This window comes from Pleuronectes platessa, chromosome 9, assembly GCF_947347685.1.
Source record: "Pleuronectes platessa chromosome 9, fPlePla1.1, whole genome shotgun sequence".
In the NCBI taxonomy this organism is placed as follows: domain Eukaryota; kingdom Metazoa; phylum Chordata; class Actinopteri; order Pleuronectiformes; family Pleuronectidae; genus Pleuronectes; species Pleuronectes platessa.
In genome coordinates this window covers 2,767,198-2,783,860 of record NC_070634.1, presented here as the reverse complement: position 1 = coordinate 2,783,860, position 16,663 = coordinate 2,767,198, and the positions used below count along the sequence as shown (strand labels likewise).

Sequence of the window (16,663 nt, the reverse complement as noted above, 5' to 3'; positions counted from 1 at the left end):
AGAGATGAGGATTTCATTTAAACCATAAGCTGTAGTTTTTAACTTTCTCTAATATCTATGAATAGAAATATGCTCCATAACACATCCTTATGTGGAGAGGGGCTGTCAGATGATCCCGTTGGCCACAATCTTTGAACAGCCCAAGGACTTAATAAAGACAGACAATGCACCTGTGATAACACTGGATCCACAAAACAGGACTCAATGGCACGACTCAGACAAGTCAAGTTTATTTTATAGCACATTTCATATAACAAGTGTGAGCTCAATGTGCTTAAAATAAAAGCAAATAGGAAAGATGTTGCATGGCAAGATAGGCAAGACACATACAAGATAACAGATAAAACCTTGGACCATAATGACTGAAGGTCCCATAAACTGAATTAGATTTATTCTGGGTATAGTAAGGAGACCTTTGATTAATGATCCAAGGGACTTGTCAGGTATGTATTCAGTGAGCATGTCACAAATATAGGTGGGGTTATTAATATACTTAAAAACACAAAGAGCAAATTTAAAACAAGGTAAGTTCAATGACAAAGTCCAAATAGCCAAAGGTATCCAAAAGGTATCCAAAAGGTATCAGAAACTGGTTCAGTGCGCTAGTAAAGAATAGCTGGAGGTAGATAGTAGAGTAGACTACATTCTGGCACACAGACTAAATACACATGAAGGCAGGGAAGACATGACACACAGCAGGGACAGTTAAGCACGGGTGAAGCACGTTAGAGCGGAGCAAGCAATCATACAGGAGGGAACTTGAAAGAAATGAGAAGAGACACCATACCAAAATAAAACAGGAAACATGGAATGAATGTTAATACATAACATAAACATAACTTAAGGAGCCAGGTTGAGATGTGACACAGTGTACAAGAGTGTTGATGGGTTGGTTGTTTAATGTGTTCTATCTGTAAGTTGCCTCCCTTAAAATGTGTGTGTTTTTGTTGATTTTATTGGTATGGAAAGAAAGCCATTGTTGAAAGGGATCCATAAAAAATCCCGTTTGGAGTTTGCCAGAAGCCATGTGGGAGACACAGCAAACATGTGGAAGAAGGTGCTCTGGTCAGATGAGACCAAAATTGAACTTTTTGGCCTCAATGCAAAACGCTATGTGTGGCGAAAACCCAACACTGCCCATCACCCTGAGCACACCATCCCAACAGTGAAACATGGTGGTGGTAGCATCGTGCTGTGGGGATGCTTCTCTTCAGCAGGTACAGGGAAACTGGTCAGAATAGAGGGAAAGATGGATGGAGCCAAATACAGGGAAATCCTTGAAGAAAATCTGATGCAGTCTGCAAAAGACTTGAGACTGGGGCGGAGGTTCATCTTCCAGCAGGACAATGACCCTAAACATACAGCCAGAGCTACAAAGGAATGGTTTGGATTAAAGAATGTTAATGTCTTAAAATGGCCCAGTCAAAGCCCAGACCTCAATCCAATAGAGAATCTATGGCAAGACTTGAAGATTGCGGTTCACAGACGGTCTCCATCCAATCTGAATGAGCTTCATCTTTTTTGCCAAGAAGAATGGACAAACCTTTCCATCTCTAGATGTGCAAAGCTGGTAGAGACATACCCCAAAAGACTTGCAGCTGTAATTGCAGCGAAAGGGGGTTCTACCAAGTATTGACACAGGGGGGTGAATACTTATGCACCCAACAGATGTCAACTTTTTTGTTCTCATTATTGTTTGTGTCACAATAAAATTTATTTTGCACCTCCAAAGTACTATGCATGTTTTGTTGATCAAACGGGAAAAAGTTTATGTAAGTCTATTTGAATTCCAGTTAGTAACAGTACATAATGGGAAAAAGTCCAAGGGGGGTGAATACTTATGCAAGGCACTGTAGGTGAAGCCTGGGTCGAGCAGCACAGAGAGGGGGAGGGGGGTTCATTGTGTGGCTCATGATAGTTAGCTTTAACTTGTAGATCTAAGATATAGCCTCAACAATATGGAGAAACACATTCTAATCTTATGAAATACTTAAATGGGTTCCAAGCCCTTTTAGGTTGTGATCCTCTGATGAAACTCCCACAGTGTGTGGTCAGGGTTTCAGTCGCGTCTAAAGAGACACTTATCAGATGCAAATGGCAGAGTCCAGTGGGCAGACTAATAAATATACATTTCTAAACCTAATTTTTTCTTATTCTGAGATTCTTTGACGGCATACTCCCCAAAATCATCAGCAATGTTTAAAATGCAATAATTTGCTCATTATTGAGGTCGTGGTTGTGCTCTAGTTTTTGTGTGCATCCTATTCGCATGCATGAGAAGGGCAGAATATAGAAACACCTAAATCTGACTCCTCAGGGCTTAAACATGATTAAACCAACACCGCTCTGACACTAGCAACACAGGCTTAACATTAATGGCAGGGTTCGAATTAGCAGCTCCCCTGAAAGGGAGAAAAATCCTTCCCTGAAACGTTTAAGGGGAGCTCTCAAAAATCAGGGGAGATCTCAAAAATGTTCATTGTTGCGTTACAGGTTATATTTAATTCAAACTACATTCAGGTTCCTAAAATAAAAACAAAAAAGTAGGTTTAAGTAGTCACATGAACTTCCCATCACTCAGTTGGCTTGCAATGTGAATGGAATGTAAAACAAGCAACGTTTTTATTCAGTATTATCGGTCGGTGTATGGATGAGTCAGAATGTCCCATCAGAAACAACCAAGCCTCGGACAATTTGGATTCACTAAACAAAACTTTCAATTGGACAAGAAGGCAATGGAGTGAAAAATAGAAAACATTGCTCTTTGCTCTTCTCTTGGCTCTTTTCTATTCTTGCAATCCACAGACAGAATTGACTCGTCAGGAAAGTGAATGGAAAGTCAACGACAGAGCGTCAGAGGGAGAGAGGGAAAGAGAGGTTCTATTTCTTTAAGTTAAAAACAAGTTTGCTAAAAAATGCCCAGTATTTTATGTTCGGGTAATGTGTTGCTGTTGAAGGTGTATGAGATGCAGAAAGGTGTTTTCTGTGTCCCGCTGCTTTTGTGATTTGTTTGCTCTGATTAGGTAATTAAATGTATTCCTTGATTCTTATGGTGTTGTTATTTTGCCTTTTTGAAATGTTACTGAAGATATTAACTTCCTGTAGTACTAACCGGAGGGAGATTTTCACAGTAACCCCGCTATATGCACATGACATGTCGAGAACTGAACTAATGCCCACCGGAACATAGGGCTCCTCCAAAAGCCACTGTGTAATATGAACCCTGATTAAAAGCATCTTGTATGGACTTTATGGCAGCACAGTTGTATTAGATTCCAGTCCCTGATGTGAAGGTGTATCCATGATCCAAGTTTCGACAGATCACAGAAACCAACAAATATTACTCATTGTCGCTGTGGACAGAGGGGAATAAATGCAAATGCAGCCATTTTTATTAAGTTCATTGCATTTTGAAAGTGTATTTTTGCAAAAAAACTAAATACTACACATTTTACTGCATATAATAGTATTCGCCCTAGTAAGCTGTTCTCAAGTAGCAATCATTGGTGGATTTAAGTTGCTTTTCAGAGGATTCTCATTGAAACTACACTGCGAGAGGTCCTATAACCTGCAGTAAATTCCCAGCCAGCATCTAATCACGCACAGCATGTGCTGTATTCACGCGGCACAGCCAGCTTATGTAAATAGATATCTGGTTAACTTTGCATTCACAGCGTAACCTCAAGGGGAAAGCATCCCTTTCTGCATCCTTCACCCTCTCCTTCCAATTTATTGCTCACAACAGATATCTTTGTGCAGATATTAATGCCACGTACTTGAAGCTAAGGCCTGATGTGCAGAAAAGAACTCACTCAGCATCCCTTCTCACTTCGCCAAGTGTGTTGTGTTCCAGAGTGAGAAGATCAAGTTTTTCGTTGGTAATTAATTATAACCTGTTTTAAAAAAACTTGAAAGAGGAATCCGCTGATGGACAGACATGTGTAGTGTGTGTTGGGTTTTGCTGTCTCCCCTGAGGACTATGCTTATCATGAAGAACCAACAAGAGGAACATGGTTTATATATGCACACACAGCTCAGTCACGGCATAAAAGAAGAATGTAAAAAGAGGAGAATCGAAGCGGGAGCTGAACGCCCTCATCCTGTCATTACTATGGTAAAACATGTAAATAAGTTTAGCGTCTCTCTGCCTTTGATGTCCTCAGTAGTGAGTAAAGACTCAGCTCGGTGAGACATAGATAGAATTTCTCACCTTTTTAACGACTCATAAGCAGCTGGAAATCCCTAGTGCCATACCACCATTATTCTTCATTTGAGTCATTGATCCACAATCATGCATCTCTCTCCCTGTCCTTCTCTCAATCTCTGTCTGCGACTTCGGGTAAACATCCAGGAGCTGGTCCTGTATCACCTCATCACTTCCTCCAGAGGAGTCATTCAAAGCAATGATTGAAACTGTATAAAAACAAGCCGGCTGATGGAGAATAAGGAAAATGAAGTGCTGTAAGAAAGAATGACACAGGCAGGACAGTGCCCTAATTAATTTCTCATCCCCGTTAATTCATCTGTGTCTTGTTAGTGGCACCCAGGCAAACAATAGCCCTTTAATCCTGAGAGAAACCTGGCAGCTGCCGCCACAACAAATCCATGAATTGATTCAAGAGCCGCAGCTTTTGTTGTGACAGTGCTTCGTTTTTTCGGAAGAATTTGCTGTGCAAATGCCACCAAACCTACGTGAGACGTGTGCTGAGGAGTTAAAGCTGGGGTCCCCCTAATGAAACACCAATTAAGCCCCAAAGAAGGATCACCATAAGCTGGAAATTAAACCCCTTTAAGCGTGTGCAGGTAAGTGGAGGTGACCCGTATTTGTTGGACTCAAATTAACCGAGAGGATTCAACTGCATAAAAAATATACAATGTTTAGAGATGAGGGTCTTCAGTGATGTTGTTTTGATTAACAGGATATAGGATACAGGTCAGTTCGAAGTGGTTATTCTATTGTGTTTGAGGACCTTTTCTATGGTCAGAGACAATGTAAGGTTTAAAATGTTTATTGTTCAACTTGCAAAATGAATTTTTCCGCCTAAGATATTGCTGCTTGAATGGTGGCTCTGCAGTTCTGTCCCCGAGAGAGGGGGAGGAAGCTAAAATGGCATTTTTACCAATTCGTCTACACCCAATTATCCAAAATGCAGGCAGTGGAGGTCCCTTTAAATTAACACAAACCTATAGCTAATACCACAACACTCTATGTTCACACATTATTACAGGTTTCTAGCCCTATTTGTTACCATAGAGCAGCTGAAAAAAACCACAGCCCTATAAAAGCACATTTAAATGTACTAGATCCAGATTGTATTTGGATCTGCATGAAATTCCACACATAAATATCAGTTCCTGAAATATGTCAGAATTTTCATCAAGGTCCCTTAGTTGTTCTCTGAGGAATCAATTTAAAGAAATAATTATCTGGATCTGCACCAACTTTTAATGGGTAAACACACTCTTTGCATTATCTATGTGGTCAATGTGATCAGCTGTTTTCTCTTCGCTTTAACCATCGATCATGTGCTTACAACCTGCCTAAATCCTCCTTTAACCGTTTTTCATGGACTTAAATGCCATTTGTGTGTGGACGAGAGGCCCAAACACAGAGGGAAAGTTAGTGTAGCACAATATCCACATTAGTGTGTCCAGGGCGTTGCAGACTCTCTGTCGACCTCTGTGATGAAACTGTGACAAGGCAAAGATCAGGGCAAAAATAAAAACATTCCTAAAGCTTTGAATGTTCCCAGGAGCCCAGTGGTCTGAATAATTGTGAAATGGAAGAAGCTTAAAAACCATCGAGAGTAAGCAGATTGGCTAAAATAAATAATAACCAAAAACCTTACAGTCGCTCCAGCAGAGCTTCAGAAGTCCTCTGCAGAAAACCAACCAAGTAACATTGCTGATTTGTAACAGTTAGCTGGGTCACACATTAGCTTCCAAGGAGTCATGAGCTGTCAACACTTGACGGCATCACTTCAGGTCATCTTCTCTTTTGTCTGTACCTGAACGTGCAGTGAAATGTTGGCACATGCAAAGATTGTTTAAAGTATTTATACAAAAGAAAAAGTCAGACAGAGATGAAGGCAACAGTAGTTATAGTGGCATAGCAAATCATGGTAGCACATGTGAGTGGACATATTAGCTGTAATCTAGTTGAAATCATAATCCTCAATCACGATCCACCATCACGATTAACGATTTGGCTGCTGCCACGATCCTGGATGTGCAAAGATAAAACACAAGGAAGTCCAGTCAGTAACATGTACTGATGAGAGGAGGAAAAGAGAAGTTCCACCGACAATCACGGTCTATAGCAGCATAACTAATAGCTGGTCAAAAACAGACCTGAGCCAGCTCCAACTACAAGCTTCATCGAAAAGGAAGGAAACTAGTCACTTTCTAACAATAAATATGACAAATTGTTAAGAACTTTTTGATTAGAATTCCTTCTTATCCCAAATACTGTAAATAGATGCCTGATTTTGTGACAGTGAGACAGATTGATAAACATCCAACCTTGGCAGCAGCACAGCCTTAGAGCAGTGAATTTCAACCTTTTTGAGTCGCGGCACACCTGGGGCACACCACCAACCAAAATGACACTCTATGGACTAACACAGTACATATAATACATATAGTTAATAATATAATTTCTAAATGTATTAAAAAGCACTATTTTAAATTATTTCAGCCCTTTCTTACTCTTACCTTTTAATGAGCACAAATTGAATCAGATTTATGCAACAATCTTTGATTTAACTAAACTTTATTTAACGGAGACATATTATACCCATTTAATCACAGTTGATATGGTTCCTTGGGGTCTTATTGAAATGTCTGTAACATATTTTGGTCAAATTACCACAAGGATCATTTAAAACAGGACCTTTTAACCCTGTCTAGAAAAGATTGACCTGTTTTGAGTGTCAATAGTTACTCCCGCCGTTTACCCGCGCTTCATTGAATTTCTTCACTTTGACATTCAGAGCACTGGGCAGAAATCACATCGCGTCAACACCCACCGTGGGCCTTCGCGATGCTTTGTTTTAATTAAACAGTCGGATTCCCCTGGTCCGTACCAGTTCTGGCTGCTAGGCGCCAGCCGAGGCGCACCGCCGGAGGGGGCCCCCCGCGCGAACGGAGGGTTCCCCCAGCGGGCGCCGTAGCTGAGGTGATCCGCGAGAAGGGCCCGACACGCGTCCAGAGTCGCTGCCGCCGACCGCCGTACCCGGTCCCCTCCAACGGCCCGCCTTCCGCACAAGAGAAAGAAAGCCCCCCGCACCACTGACGCCGTGAGGCACAGCGGAATAGGACCTCCCCCCCAAAAAAACGTCGAGGCGTGCCGCACGCCGAGTCTCCGGCGTCGTGGAGAGGAGGGCGACTGCTCCCCCAGGCGCGGCACCTGCACAGCGGTTTAACCACAAATACCAATGATATCGCTGAAAGTCAAGTTTATTACCGATGTGCAGATGTCGGTAAACGAGGCAAATATCTGCCGCTACCGATGTTCGGTGCAACACTAGATATTAGATAATTTCCCACGGCACACCTGACGATCTCTCACGGCACACTGGTTGAAAATCACTACCTTAGAGGATCCACTTCCATTTCACACTTGGATGGTTCAAGTGGTTCCAGTGAAACTCTTGTAGTTCGGGGAGCGCCTGTCAGGGTTCCCCGCCTCCAGCTGTACAAAGTGAGCAGTGATGACTGTCGGTAAATGAATGAGGGGCTCACTGAACCAATAAAGGAAGTAATTGGTTGTGAAAAGGGAGAAAAAAACTGATGGAAGGCAGATCAGTGCTGGTCAATATTCAGCTGAGCTCTGCTCTCCACAGAGAGTCTATTGATGTTCTGAAGGTCAGCCGTAGTCCACCGAGTCACATGATCTCCCTCCTCCTCCACACACACCAATGTTTGTACTTCTATTTTAGTGAGGACACTCATTGACATTATACATTCCCTAGCCCTGTACCCTAACCTTAACCATCCAAACTAAATGACTAACCCTTACCCTAATTCTAACCTGAATCCTTCAAAGATAGGAGCACAATGCAAACACTTGCGCGCATATAACTAGAGACAGATAACACTATCTAGTTTCTGGTCTGAGCCTGCCTATCAGTTCCATTAAAAAATCAATGGTAATAAAAATCTGAATTAAAATGTCCTCATACTGTATTTTTTCATAAATCAGAACAACGTATACTTAAGATATTGGATTTGCTTTTAAATGTTTCTGCGAATGACTGATTTCACCATCATCACATCTTCTTTCATTTCAATCCAGTGGACATTGTGTAAGTCTTATGTTTGTAATTTACATATTTTAATGAACAGTTCAAATGTCCAAACTATGGATCAGATCATCAAAAATAAAACTTTCATATTTTTAACTATTGAAGTCAGGTCACTGTAGAGTGAGTGGGCTATTATCCCAGAACAGTCTGGTTAGTATGGGGAAACATCACAGGCAGTAGACACAGTCTTTCATTTTGTTATGCACAATATTAAAATGCCCAACAATTTTCTAGTGTACACTCGAATATCTTCCGACACTGGCTGTTGAACATGTTGATCCCACTCCATGGGAATTATTCTGCTGCTTGACCAGCCTTCACTCTGCTGCTCCTCAGCCTCTTCACCAGGTTTTGGAAGCTGACTGCAGGGACTCGCTCTGATAACAGTCTGACACGCCCCACACCAGGCACACCAGACTGCTGCTGTTTCAAAAGGAAATAGGCCAGAGGTAGCAGTTACAGTGCTGGCATTGCAGTTATATCATGTAACAAATAAACTCACATAATTGTTTTCCCAATTGCAGACTTCGGCAAAGAAAATGGTGCTATGGGACAAATTTGAAACCTAATTTGAAACACAGTGAAGTAGCTTTAAATTGATTATAATATAACCCCTGACTTCAGAATCCCCTTGTCTGAGATGTTCCCATATGATGTGAAAGTTAGACTGAGTTTGGTTATGCTTAGACCTCCTCTGGAAACTCACAGGAGAGAACTCCATCATGTGAAGTCAGAGTCCATTGAGGGATTTCAATGTCAGACTGCTCTCTTTGTAGTCTCGTCTCCCCGCTGTCATCTTTTTGTGGAGGGGAAATGTTTTTTTTTCATTGTTGTGCACAGAGCAGAGAATCTATATGAAGACATCTCCCTCAATGACAGTATTCATTGAGCCTGTGCTGCATAGGTTTAGGGTTTTCCGACTGTGTCCTTCCTCATGATGGAAGTTTGGAGTCAGGCTGCTCCCACTCTGCCTCCTCCTTATAGCCCGTTTCCCTTTTCGTTTCACCCCTAAACAGCCAGTCAGAGGCACTTTGAAGTTAAGGCAAAGGCAAATATGAAAAGAGTGAGTGTCCTCCATGACGAGGTGCCTTCTCATTCTGGCTATTCCCCAGTCTCGCCTTGCCTCTGGCCTGTATGGCGCTCTACCTGTAGTTGCTCGCTTGGCAGTCTGGCACGTTGGTTGCTTTATCCAGGAGACACAGATTATTTTATAAAGCTTTGAAGAGGGTACATGTGAGGAGGACCAAACAGGAGACACTCCCTTCCCAGCGAGCCACAATGACATAAATACCAATGTGGCTAAAATGAATTAAAGGCTAACCGTTCAAAACACACCTTGGCCCACTCAGCAGTATGTGACTACAGTGAATCTGAGGGCAGGAGGACAAAAATGCGCCCACCTCACAGCTGGACGTCCACGGCGACTTAAATGTTGTGTAAACATTCATAAAAACCCTGCATGAAAAAATCTCTTATTTAATTTGCAACAATTGATTCTCAAGGACATTAAAATCTACGAGGGCAGCACCTCATCGCTATGCGTCCTGCAAACTGCTGCGTCTTTCACTAACTTCCAAAACGAATGCACAAACTGCTCGACCGAGGTTTTTACATCAGAAGACGGTAGAAACGCAGCCGCTTTTGTCTATAGAGGCGACAAAATTAAAATATCCTTCTAGCTTTAAAGGGATAGTTCAACGAAAAATAAAAATTCACTCTATATACTAAATGCTATGCCGATGGAGAACTTGGTGAAGTGTTTGAGTAAAGAAAACAATTGCGTACGTAAAGGTGAGTAGATGGAGAACATTTTTCAATTTTTTTAATGAACTATCCCTTTAAGCTGCTTTCAGACACTGAACTTCGGATAATGGGACCAGCCCCCTGGTAATGACTCCAGATGATGTCAGAATGAGCCCATGTGAGAAAACAGCAGGAAATTTTCCCAAGGTTTCAGGGTGAAGAGTCGGTGTGTTGATGAGACAAAAAAATATCATCTCAGGAGGATGTCAACAGAGCTTTTGGTAATAAGGCTGATGCTGAGAGAAGGGACTTTTAAAGTTTGACAGCTGCTGTATGACTGGCTGAAGGAAACCGCGCAGACCTGATTGGATGTGTAGGAAATATTTAGGACCGCCCGCAGTCAGCTGATCTGTATGCGGGTTTAAGTCTTCCTTACTGAACTTACGCTAAGCTCCATTTCAATCAGGAGAGACTTGATGTTCAATTTAACAAGGTTTATTTTGACAATGCACAGAGTAATGTGAATATTTATAGTCTTTGGCATTTAAGACCCATGTGTGATGTCATCAGGATTAGAAGGGTGTGGAGCAGAGCGTCGTACAGGAATACCCCCAAAAGAAGGAAGACGAAGGATGTAGATCAGGGGAAGTGAGATAATGGTGAGTCTTACCTTGTGTTGTAGTATCCTAGAAGATAATACATGCTTTGGTAAAACGACGATCGTTGGAGTGCATCTAGACCCGAGTGGACAAGATATGAGGTAATTGAAAAGGTATGTGCAAGTATAATCAGGGATCTAAAATGTTAAACATAACTAAATAAATAATAAATAATAAAAATGCTAACAGTAATTATATATCAGTAAAGCAACTGCTACAAATTTTAGGTTCCTTGACACCAATTAGGTCCGCTGGGCTGAAGGTGAAATGTCGTGGTGAGTGCAGGTTCTAAATGTAGAACTTAATAAAAGGTCATTCGACCAACTGAAATTAAGGTCCAAGACCAAATAACATAAACATTTTAAAGGAAATTTAAAAGCGGTACGGCCTCCGCAACAGAAATTAAGTCGCATGATGAACAGAAATTAAAACGGTACAGCCACCGCAAAAAGAAATTAAGTGGCATGGCAAACTTAAATGAAGGTCTGCTGGGCCGAGTTAAAGCCATGGTGAGTGCAAGATGTAAACTTAAAAAACGGTCAGAAAGGACCAAACTTAAATAAAAAGGTAATTTGACCAAAAGAATTATGGTCCAAGACCAAATGAAATAAATGTCAACAGAAATGCAAATCGGTACGGCCTCCGTAACAGAAATTAAGTCGTATGACAAACTGAAAATGAAGGTCTGCTGGACTGAAAGTAAAATACAGTGTGCACATACGCCGCTCGCATGTATGGGGTCCTTCCGACCAAGTGTAGTGTAGGCAAGACCGTGTAGGCAATGCATGAGAAGAGTGCCTAGGTGTGTGTTTAAATAGAAGTCAGGGTTTCAGAGATCTGTGATTTGAAAGGACGGTGTTTATATCAGGGCAGATATAGGAGGTGAAAGCCGAAGAAGACCATCTCGCCATTTGTTGAAGTGAAGAAGAGGAAATACCTTGGTTTGCTGCAGAAGTAGGAGCTCCTATCATGAAGGAATGGGCTGAATAGCACTCGGGCGATAGGTTGCTTTTCATGAGGATTTTTTTAGGATGAAGATTGAACCAGGTTTTTGATAAAGGAAGTTTCCCAGGAATCAGGAATAGGGGACCAATAGGGCTAGTGGAAGGTCTGATTTTTAGAAAGTTAACCATAGACTGAAAAGGGCAGAAAAGTGAATCAATACAAGCCACTATAATGGAACAAGCGCCGTTGCATTTGGAATGTTTAAGCTGGAGACTGTAGTGGAGTGGAAATTTAGGTCGTTGAAGGAAATGTCAACATCTGGATTAAATGTTTGGGACCAAATAGTAAACTCCCCAATCCTTAATAATCCATAAAAAGTTAATAAACATACAGCATAGTGAAGTGAGTCTGTGTAAGGAGAAAACGCGCCGTTTCTTAGTACTGACAGCATCCTGAGCAGAACAGAGAGCGTGATGGGTTGTCTATGGTCTGGAAGGGGAGGAGAAGCTTTTGAGATGCCTTTAAGTAGTAGTTTAACAGCCGGATTTAAAAATAAACTGGGAAAAGAAGGGTTGTGACATCTGGCGTTGAACTGTATTCCTGCTACTAGTTCTCAGATGTAAGATGGTTTGAAATGCCGGACGTCCATGCAGTAACAGATGAATGCACTCACTACATTTATATGTACAGGTTTAGGTGTTATGTGAACAGAGAAGAAGAACAAAGCAAAAGTCCTCCAGGCAAAATCGTACATTTTTAAAGTAGATGTTGCTAATCCTTTTCTCATGTAGATCTTGGCTGATTCGAGGTATTTTAACAGGGGTTCATCTTTTAATAGAGAGAAAGAACATGGAGGGGAGGAATTTGAATTGGACTGGAGCAGGCGTCTGGACAGAGACGTTGGAATGTCTGGAAATTAAAACGGGGAAGGGAATCAGCTAAGGTATTGTAATGCCCTGGTACATGACGTGCTGTGATAATGAAGTGGTGTGTAATGGCAGACCACGTGATACTTCTCATGAACGGCATAATAATCTTACATGAGGACCGCCCTTTGTTGACTATATTCACCACCGTTTGGTTGTCGCAGAGGACCGAGATTCGTTTGCGTGCCCAATGCTGTCCCCAGATGTGACATGCCACGGCAATGGGGTAAATTTCAAATAAAGCTGATGATAGGTTGTGTGTTTTGAAGGAGGGGGGCCAGCGGCTAGCGAACCACTGTCCTTGAAAAAAAAAAAAAAAACACGGATGGGGCGGCATCCGTGAAGAACTGTTAAGAATCAGAGGAGTGAACCAGGTCTTCATAGAAAAATGTGAGTAATTGAGAGAAAATGGCTCTGATGGAATGGTATTATTTATGCTTGCGAAGGGGCCGGCGCGGGGGGCTGAGAGATCGAAAATTAATATATTCTTGTGGCTATGCCTATGGGGTTTGAGGAAAACACTGAGAATGGAGATGATTTATAGGGACCGATGATGTAGCCTTTTTTCACTTCTTTCTCGAGCAACTGAGAAACAATTTCTGGTTCATTTATTGAGGATGGAGATTTTTTGCCACGTTTGTAACTGTGGGAGAGGACGGGACCCCCACTTGGAAGCCCTGAGAAAGTCCGGTGAATAAATAGTTCACGAATACAGCGTCGGGATGGGAACGCAATTCTGCCGTTAGATATTGTACGTTAATTGGTGTGGAGGGATGAGTGTTCAAAAGAGCTTTGAACCAAGACGTTTCTGCATCTGAGGTGGGTTCCGGAATGGAATCGGGCGTCTGGGAAAGACGGACTTGGGATGTGCGTCTTTGCAGATGCTACAAATGTGGAGAAAGTTGGGGAAAGAACACACATTAAAGTTGAATTTATGGCATATTGCAGACTGGTTGAATTGGTGCACCTGCTGGCCTGTACGGTCGTTGCGCTGAGATGAGGATGGACGGGAAATGTTGTTTTGAAACGGCACTTAAGGACAGAAAAGGTGCGTGTGACCCGTATTTCCGCAGGAACTACATGCAATTACTTGAGCGCCTCCAGCGACCAAGAGGTGCAATTCTGTGTCTAGCTGGGACCAGTTCAGACATGTATGTACAGTGCGGCCTTGCTAGAGAAGGCTTTGTGGTATTTGTAGAATGTATTCCTTCCGTATCTTAAATTTTAAGGCGCCGAGTAGCATCAGGTAATTCCTGTCTCCGTTCGGGGTAGACGGAGCATATGGTGCCGCGGAAGATGCTGAAGGCAATAAGGAATTGTCCGATTGATAAATCTCTGATTAGACGCGGATCAGTGGTTTTGAACACGGCAGTTAGATTTTCTCCTGTGGCAATTGTTTTATCGCACTCTGGCGATTGGCAGAATGAGGCTGACTAGGTTGATGTCTTTGCCTTGTAATATTTTTGATCGGAGGCCTGCGGAAATGTTAGCAGCCTGAGGGATGTATGGCCTACCTATACCGGGGGCCAGGACGGCTGAAGGCCAAGGTGTGTTGGGTGTTTTCGCTGGGTAGGGAGGACGTGTGCGTGGCTGTTTGTGCTAGGAGATTTGCTGGGCGCTGATGTTTGAAGAGGATGAGGCGAAATGTGCGGTGTTTTCGAGCGTCTCCAGCCGGCTATCGATGTACTGTAAGGTTATGGCCAGATACTGCAGGTTGGTTGTCAGCATGTCACCTGGAGCTGGTATGGGTGCCGGCGCACAAGATCGGGTAGGTATGCTACTTATCTTAGCCGCGGGGGCCTTGGATGAAGCCGCTTTCCTGGTTCTTTTGCGCCCGCGGTTAGGCGCGGCAGGAAAGTCGGCTGGGTTAGATGGAACGTGCCCTGGGTGGGAGCTGGGACCGGGCTGGAGATCGCGTAGCTGAGCAGGAAGCAGGCCTGGAGCTGGCATGATGCCGTGATCCTGTAGCTGGGCGATAAGAATGTCAGCCTCGTCTGTGCGGGATCCGGGATGTCGTTCGGCTAGACGAAGGCTCTTGCGCCGACCGCCCGAGGAGTTGGAGGCAATCTCCTGAAGCAGATCCGTGTTAGGATAAAAAAACCTCCTGGGGATCGTCGTTGTCGGAATCCGACATGATGATGATCAGCAAGTATATAGTAAGGGTTTACACTAGGCGAAAAGCAGAATTAGTGTCATGGGAAATCTTATGGAAGTTACCTGATCCCCTGAAGTTATTGCCTATTTACAGCACGTCAGCACCGCGTTCTTCCGCGACATTAACCTAAGGAAAGCGGAGTAAACGTACCGCGGAGAGGGGGTCTGGAGAACAAAGAGCAGCGGGGGGGGGGGGCGCGGAGCGAAGGTGTTATCTAATTCGCGAAGCCGCTGCTGAGCCTCTCTCAATTCCCCATTGGAGGAAACGAACCCGGAAAGTCAGCGTAATGTGCAGTGACTGCATCATTGTGTACAGGAATCCGGCTGTGAAAACAAAACGATGAAAAAGATCAGATAAAGTAAAGCTGGAGGATGTATTTTAGACAGCACAGCTCTTCTTTAATCATACCCTCGCTCCGCCGGCCATTTTCATCAGAGCTGTGAAGAGAAGGAAACTTCCTACAAAAATAAAATACGACAAAAGTCACGTTTATGGAAAAACTTACAGAGAACAAACTGTTTGATTTAATTATTTCATACCTATTTAAACATGCACTAGCTCCGCTAAAGCACTCGATGCTTTATTCTACTTTTAGCAACTTTCGCGCTAATCCCACAGTTGTTCACACGTTTTTCAAATCTGAGAGTTAGCTTAGCAGTTAGCAATGGCTTCGCTTGTTGGCTGGGTCTCACCTTAATTCATGGACTGTGCGCCTGTCTTCTCCGCCTCGACTCCTCCACACCGGGCCCGCGGCTTTGCTTTCCCACGCACTCTTCTTCTCCTCCAGGGAAACAGTGTCGTGTGGACTTCAGCAAGTTATTTATCCTGAAAACAGAGTCACTCGTACAGAACACACTTAAAACGATCCTCTCATGTCTGCGGCAGACGCACTCTGCATTCACGAGGCTCTGATTGGACATGCACATCAGGTGATGACGCAAACGACTGACGTAAGTTCTTCAGAGTAAAGCTTCACAACTGTCCTTTTCATCTTAAAGCAGCGGTTAAAACAGCTTTTAAATTTAAATTTTATATGGGATGAGTATGTGACTGAGGACCCATTTATTCTTTCTGGTTTTAAGTTATTGTACTTACCTGATTTTTGCTGTTCTGTGTTTGTACCCTCATAGTTGAATGCACATATTGTAAGTCGCTTTGATAAAATTGTTTAGTGTTTTAATGGAATACTGAGAAATTTTAATAAGAAGTTAAAATTATGAGGGAATTTCCAGTATTTTGGGAGGACAGATATCTTTATGGAAAGCCAGTAGAAGTTTGGAGCTTACAGGACACAGACACATCATTTCCAACATCATTTCTGCCTGTTGAGCGGATTGCTGGTAGATGTGTGGTTAACACATCCACTGTGCATTTAACCAGCACAATTGAAAAAGTGACTGTAATCATGCCACTCTGTACAGAGGTTGAGATTTAGGATTGTGTTTTGGATAATAATAAAATGCTGAAATAATGTGCATTGTTTCAATTTTTTTTTCATAGCATTGATTTTGCCCGTGGTATACAATGTAATTCATTATAACACACTTACTTAAGATCAATTTACAATTTCAGGTTTTATATTTATTTTAAGCCTGGTGTACTTACTCCAGATAGTTTAGAAAAAGGTGTTATCTGCTCCGAGGGAAACTATCCTGATTTGCATTTGTAAAGCGCAGAGCATTGGCATTTGCATGTGAAAGCCTCCCCTAGGCTTAGGAGAAGGGGGGTCACCTCCCAACATTCTCAGGCTTGTAAAACGGCAAGACACTGGTAACAGAAATTTCTCCAAGAATTTCCTATGACATTTACTGGCACAAATTCTTCTTTTCATGCACTGTTACAGAGCGTGCTGTTAGCAAGTCACGTTGTGCGAGTCACTGCATTGACGCTGGCTGAGGAAGAGAAGGGATTTTTAAAGTTTGACAGCTG

The 16,663-nt window shown here is 42.7% G+C and overlaps 1 long non-coding RNA gene across 1 annotated transcript; it reads right to left on the bottom strand.

Moving 5' to 3' along the window:
• Window positions 1-12,945: 12,945 nt before the first annotated feature.
• Window positions 12,946-15,613, bottom strand: LOC128447690 (uncharacterized). The gene is made up of 3 exons (XR_008339652.1): window positions 15,427-15,613; window positions 15,143-15,192; window positions 12,946-15,057 (listed from the first exon to the last, which is right to left on the bottom strand). It is a non-coding gene; the product is annotated as an uncharacterized LOC128447690 (long non-coding RNA).
• Between the last annotated feature and the right edge of the window lie 1,050 nt (window positions 15,614-16,663).